The following is a 7,600-nucleotide window of genomic DNA, read 5'->3' on the forward strand; positions in this document are numbered from 1 at the left end:
CTGCTGCATCACTTTATTAAGCACAGTTTGAAACATTGATGTTCTTAGTGTTATGTCCAACACTCACAGCCACAGAGAATTAGTTTGGCTTTACTACTAATAGGCTCCCAAACATCATGCTGACTTTTCATGGTTTTGATTTCTGTCATATCAGTTATAGAGCTGGGTTTCTCATGCTCAGCACTATTTTCATTTTGGCCTAAACAATTCTTTGTTGGAAGAGGCTGCCCTGTGCATTGGAAGATGTTTAGCACCAGATGTCAGTAGCACATTCTCCTCCTCCTCCTCCACTTTGACTTGTAATGACCAAAAATATCTGCAGATGTTGCAATGATTGGCAAAATCAGTTGTAGATGAGAATACTGCTGTAGAAGATGTGTCCTGAGAAGTAAGGTTTGGTGAGTCTTAGTGTACTTTTGTTTTCACAAATGAATATATTCATGATGAACACCTTCGTGTGTGACTGCTTCTTAGAGTTTAGTTTGTATTATCTAATGGTAGAAATTGGAATAAATTAGGTGAAGCAGAGTTCAGCCTGTGCATACAAACAATTTTCTTCAGAGGTCGTTTTTCTCCCTCTGGAGAAAAAAATGTCCATAACCATATTAACATACATTTATGATTTAGATAGTGCAGAACTCATGATTCAAGCAATAACTTTGTTCTGCTCAAGAAACTTAGCTAGAATATTCTGATTTACTAATCTTGTCTTCTGAAGTAAAGTTGAGTCAACCTTACCTCTTTCTGAGGTCTTAGGAAGAGCCAAGTCAACCTCTCTGTGGTGGCACAGTGTGGGGAGTGGAGGTGGAATGACTGAGAAACTCTGAGGGGCAGGGATAAGCGGGTGGGGTGTCACAACACTCACACAGAACAGATAGTTACTGTGTTTTCTTTTACATTTGTTATGCAACTTAAACCCTTGTTATGGTGAAGTTCTCAAGCTGGACAGGTCTCCACTGGTTCTTCCATGGTTGGGGAGGGAGAAGTACTACACTATAAAGTGCTATGTTTTAATATAATCTTCGAAAATAATCACCACACTTAGGGGAGGAAAAGTAAAGGAAGTGTGAAGAAAGGTGCTTTTTCAGACTAGGAACTTAAATATATATATTTTTAACTTAGTTCCCATATGTGGTCAAAATAATTCTATCCTATAAAGACTGACTATGGAGATAACACATATTAAATGCCAATAGATTGCATAAAAACCACAGCCTATATAATTTTGCCCAAAGTAGCCTTACTAAGTGAGAACCTACTAATATTAACAAAACTTATGTGATTCCATTGATTCCAGGAAAGGGATCCAAGGAAAGCCAAATAGTCTGATATAATTGGCCTTACTCAACCCCTTTGATGATTAAGCTTGCTCAGTAGCTACTGTAATAAAAAGTGCTGACAGCGTTAAATAGTTGTGCATAATAGATAAAGCTAGCCTCATTGTTATCTCTGTACATTTGTTTTTGTGTTTAATGTATAACAAAGATTAATTGAGGCCCATGTTTTGTGGTAATTTAGGGATGTAGAGATGACTGGTACACCTTAGTCTCTGGTTAGAAAAGAATCACCATTTATCTTACACATCAGAAGGCTGTTTCACACTAATTGCTCATCTAAAAGCTCTACACATTTTAAAAATAATCTTAAATACTCAATCCACTTGGTGTGAACTCAATTTGACAATTTCTCTTTATTTGTATCTTGAGATACTTCAAGATTTCATTTGCTGAATCAGAGATCACCTGAATTACTTAATCTAGAAGGAAAGGTATGAAGGAGTTACATGGGAATAAGTTATTTTAAGAAGTAAATTCTCTAGTTTTAAGAACAGACAAATCTGCAAAAACATTTTAAAATACATTCAACCTATACTAGTATTATGCTCTATTAATTAGTGTTTTTGTTGCAAATTTTAGTATTTCTAAATATACTCAAATCATGAACACCATCAGCAGGTAACTTAATTTAAAACAATAGCAGCAGTAAGTTTTCCATTTGAGGGTTCTGGTTGAACATTTCCTAAACTCAAGAAGGACAGGGCTTGTTATTATAATGGGAATGACAGCTCAAATTGCTGCCTAAGCATTAGAAGAATACACCACACCCAAATGGCTCCAGCTGGTGGCCAGAGATAAGAACTCAGGGGCATCTCTCTGGCTAGGAGACTGGGCTTCCTACTGTCCTATTCTCATCTTTAAACAGACTTTTCAGGCATTTGCACATGAACTCAGGGATCCATGCCCTATTCTCTTATGTATACTACTAGTCCCCCTATCACTCATCCACTTGTGCCTAATTCTACATTCCTGCCCTGAGTGACCCAGGGACAGAGAATTGCCCTTCACGCTCATTACACTCTCCCTGCCCAGGGTCTATAAGTAACAAATGTGTGAACTTATTCCTATTGTGATCGAGTGTTGAATTTGCACTTTCCATCTGAGAACCAGAGGCTTTCCTAGGCCAGATTTTCCCACGGGTACCAGGGTGGGAGTAAGGGTAGTGACGAAAGTTGGAGGGGTAGATCCAAAGCTCTGGTCAGGCAAAGATAAACAGGACACAGGTCAGACATGAGCCACAAGGGCATATGTCAGTATAGACAAGTTTCCTGTTTAAAGGATCCACGGTTGCAGATTGGACTACTGGGCCGGCCACCCGATGGACAAAAGAAGGATCCTTTGAAAGACACACTGTAAGTGTCCACCTTTCTTATTTTACAGTTAGGCTAGCTTTGCTAGCTGCTCTATTGGTAGAACCCAAACTTAGCTGGGAGCTTTCAAAATAGTTACCCTTTATCTACCCCCCTGCAGGCCTGAGGAGTCTGTGGCAGGTGTACTGCAGAAATAAGCTGGGAAAGGAATTATAGAAACATAAGTGCCCCCAAAATAATGGTGTCTGCTCTATTTTTTCACTGAAAACCAATGAAAGGAACTGGTAATTGTGGGATGGGGGATCTCTATGACCTATTCCTCTCTTTACATCTTCCAACCTATCTCCAAGCAATGCCACTTAAGTGCTGGTCTTGCATACTCCTGCCCTCTCTTTTAAGACCTCCGAGTACATTGGGCATGGTGGCAGATGCCTGTAATCCCACTGTTTCCAGAGGCTGAGAAAGAAAGATTCTAAATTTGAGGTCAGCCTCAGTAACTTAGTGAGACTCTATCTCAACATAAAAAAGGGCTGGGGAATGTATCTTAGTGGTCCAGCATCCCTGGGTCCAATCCCAGGGGTACCCCAGCCCCGAAAAAAAGCTTAAGAGTATATTTAAGTATAGATTCCTGTGTGATTCCTTCACTTGAAACTTTCTCCTCATTAGGATACTGACATAAGCATCAAAAAGAGTCATTGTTAGTTTTATTTCCACAATATTACACATTACTTTTTCACTCCCAAAGACAGAGAAAGGTTTATTTAGGAAAGTGGAGGCACATTCAAGGGACAATGTGGACTATCTCCTGCAGGAGAGACAGCTGTATACATTCCTTTATGAAAAAAAATATTATTCAAAAAATATTAGCTCCTCTTCCCTCACCCTAATATTCTGAATAATAAACTCAATAAAGGGCATTATAAATTCTCTACATTGTTCACATAATTATATGCCTGAGTGCCAATGTTAAGAAAAAATTCTTTAAATAAAGTGCATAAAGTAACTAAGAAATTGAAACAAATTTCCAGTAGTTTAATTCAATACAATCTAAGAAGTGATGAGGTCAGGAAACAAAGACGAAGTGGGCCAAGCACAGGCACTTTGTCTTTCATAGGCAGATGATGTGGCTTATTGTTGCTATTAACAGAAAATGAGATATATTTTTTAAAGGTGTAAAGAAACCATCATTAAGTTTTAAATGTGTTGGAAATCCCTAGAGGAAACAAAAAGCACCTGAGTTATAAAACACATTTCCTGTGCATCTTTTCAACCCTGTGACAACAGTTCACAGTAATTTTGAAGAGCTGATTGCAGTGCTTGTATTTATCTGTATTTTGCTTGATTCCAGCAAGCTGAGAGGGTCCTCTACATGAAGGCTGCCACTTGTGGAACATCTGGTGGTTGCATTCCTTACGCTGTCATTGAGGTGTCTCTGAAATCTGTGCTGTCATTAGAACTGGCTTTGGCCAGAATGAAAATTTAGAGAAGCAGCACATGAAGGTTCCTTGTAGCAGAGATGATGAGGCCAGGCCAGTAGTGTGAACCCCAATAGTTGGGGTGGGGCAAGGAAATCCTTTCCAGTGAACATCCTGGTCTGGATGAGGCAGGATTTTATGTGGACCTCGAATGATGGCTGAGATCAGGAAGGTGCAGACACTCAGGAAAAATGACATTTTGAAATAGGGGGACTCTTTGGCTAGATTGGAGGAATTGAGATGGGACAGTGAAAGACAAGGTAGGACAGTGTTCTTGTTAGATTGTGGAAAGCACTGAAGGCTATTAAGAAGCTGGAGAACCTTCTCTTTCTTTCTGACTTTTCAGGAACCAAGACAATAATCAGGAAATACATTTTCTTTTGTAGTCCAGAGGGGCTTTTTGAGCTTTAGGGTTTGGATGCAGTGGTTAAGAGTAGGAGGGTTCAGTAGTCTGATTGCCTCTGTTGGAACACCACCTGTGTAATCTTGAGCAAGTTCCTTAAGCTCATCTTTAAAATGAGATTTTAAAAAACAGCAAAAATCCAGGCACAGTGGTGCATTCCTGTAATGGTGCATTCCAGAAGCTCAAGGTCAGCCTGGGAAACATAGCAAGGCCCTGTAAACTACCCCACCCTCGCCTCAATAAATAACTAAGCAGCATCTCTCTTAAGATTTTTTTGAGAATTAAATGGTTTAATGCATGCGTGATGTTTATAATAGCACATGGTATATAATATATTTTAGGTAGATGATTATTCTATAAATTTGTGGCTTTCTGCCACCTTTTCTCCTCATATCCTACTGATTTATTTTTCTGAGAATTTAAGCAAGATAATAACATGGATAGAAATACATTAGAAATATTAATCTGGGGCTGGGATTGTGACTCAGTGGTAGAGTGCTTGCCTAGTATGCATGAGGCACTGTGTTTGATTCTCAGCACCACATGAAATAAATAAATAGAATAAAAGTCCATCAACAACTAATAAAAATATTTTAAAAAAAGAGAAATATTAATCCGGTAGCAGAGTGCAAGGTAAACTGAGAAGAAAGGAAGACCTATTGTTGCAAGCAAGAAGTGGCTTTCCAGTTCCAAAAAACTATCAAAGTATGTCTTGATCAAATAACTTTGCCAGTTTTTTTCCCCTATACTCGTTTTAATTATTTTTGAAGAACATTTAAAGCACAATGGTATACATATTTTTACAATTTCTCTTGGCTTTGCTCTGACACGGAAAAAGAAAACCATTCTAAAATGTGTTCCTTCTGAATCTTCTCTTGGGAACAGAAAATCTTTTGCAAAAATTCTTTAAATGAGGAGAAGGATACAATCCAAAAGTTTCCTATAAGGCATCCTAGAAGAGATGACCTCTGGACTGAAGTTCAACTTACCTTTTATGTAATTCCCTGTAGTAATAGGAATACTTTTTCCTTGTCCGGTGCCACTGGTTCTCAGGAGAACAAGGCAGAGTCTTTCCCCGTGAACAAACCCTCACCTTTAAATTCTTCACTTTCCCATTCACTCCCCCCACCTCACTTATGTTCAGTATTATGCTGTGGGGTCACTGCAGTATAAAATTATGTACTTTGCAACACTACCTCAGATGGGAAAGAAGTTGATATATATAGTCATATTAGTAAATTTCAGATAAGTGAGCAGGTTTTGTCTTAGAGAATAATTTAGCATATTCTTAAGTATGAAGGATATGAAAAATAGAAGCTGTTTGAAAACAGACCTAATGTTTGAGCAACCTGCATTTATGTAGTGCCCTCTAACACAAGGTCATGAACAAATGAGATCAGATGAGCAGGAATAAGCCATACCACTCTGGTTCTTATACTCTTAGTATTGAATTCCTGCAGCTCCCTGCAAAATTCTCTAATTCTGTCCAGGATGCTCTGTGGGGGAAATACATGTGCCATCTAATATCTATCCCCTACTTCATGGCATCCACCATTTTCTCTCTTCTTTTTCTCCAGCATCATTTGTGACTGGTGATCTCCATTTTTGGGCTGTCCACAGTAAGGTGTCCTACTTGAGATTTGGTGCCTTTCCTGCCCAGGAACTTCCTCAGAAACTTTGATAAGCCAAAGTGAGGCTGTGGAGGGTGCAAAGGGAGGTCGTTCTGCATAGCACTTTGTAAAGTGGATCCCAAAGCAGTGTTATTTCCCTGCATCCCAGAGTCTGTAATTGTAGAATTTTAGTGAAAGTTACTCTTTTCAATTTTTATTTGAAGTCCTCATCCCAGCCCAGGAGCTAGACTTGAAGACAAGTTTTGAGTACCTTGCACTCAAGTATGAAACACCATTTTTAAAATGAAGCCCATAAGCAGAATTCTGTCTTCTTTTCAAGTGAGTTTCTCCAAGGAAGAATCTTGGTCCTGTATGTAAACAGATTTAGGCCAGAAATCCCAGGTTTTAGCACAGTTGGGCTTCAAGCTGGGACTCCAAATATAATTAGATGTTTTCCTATTCTACCCTTACAGAAGTGCTATAATATGAGCATTAATCATTTTTTCCTTTTTGTTTTCAAGCCATTATATAACATTAGAGTTTATGGTGTTAGTTATGGTGAAAGTTTAGCACGTTTGATTGATTTTTGCAACTACATTCTTATCTTGGGAAATAATCTTCTCTGGATGGATATTGTTTTGCTGAGAAAATTGCCATGACACAAAACTTCCATGGAGAGCTTCCAAATGAACTTGGGAATCAATTTATAATGATTCTTGTGTTTTATTTTGTGTAATAAGATTAAGCAACATTTGAACTTTTCAAAGGGTGATACCTCCCTAAGGGTAGGTCCAACTTTTTTTTTTTCTTCATATTCTTAACCCTGTGCTCAATACAATGCCTGCTGCCGAGAATTGTTTCAATAGACGTTTGCTTCATTAATTATTCTATTGGGAGCCTTAATATTAGAAAGTGAGAAAATTTGGGTCAATGGGTTATGATTGATTTGAGTCAATCCATTTTTGCAGAATGTTTACACATTTCTCTGTTAAGATGTTCTACATCCTTTGAGGTTTGCTTCCAATATTATCTCCTCTAAGAAATATTCCCAGCTCAAAAATATTTACTAATTTTTTGAAAATATATTTCTCAAAAGTAAAGTGATTAAGTCTTTGGTCCTGTTTTAAATGGTTTGAAGACATTTATTTATGAGCATAAAATGCAAATGAACTTTCAAGCTTTGTTAGATTATGCAGTCTTAGATGATTAGAATGACCAGGTTTTACAAATCCATTCTGTGTCCTGACTTTCTTCTGACCTGGTTTGAAAACTTTGCATAAAGTGGCCCTTTATCTCTTATTAATTCCAAAGATGACAGACACAGAATTTCATTGTCTGGTGAGTGGAAGCTGCATTCTTTGATTAGCTACTTTGCCCTTGTTGAAGCCTTGATTTATTGGGGCAGAGCAAGCACTGGCTTTTGTGTGTGCTGAAGGAAACTCAGATGTAAGAATAATTTATAGTT

Source organism: Ictidomys tridecemlineatus, chromosome 8 (genome assembly GCF_052094955.1).
Source record: "Ictidomys tridecemlineatus isolate mIctTri1 chromosome 8, mIctTri1.hap1, whole genome shotgun sequence".
In the NCBI taxonomy this organism is placed as follows: domain Eukaryota; kingdom Metazoa; phylum Chordata; class Mammalia; order Rodentia; family Sciuridae; genus Ictidomys; species Ictidomys tridecemlineatus.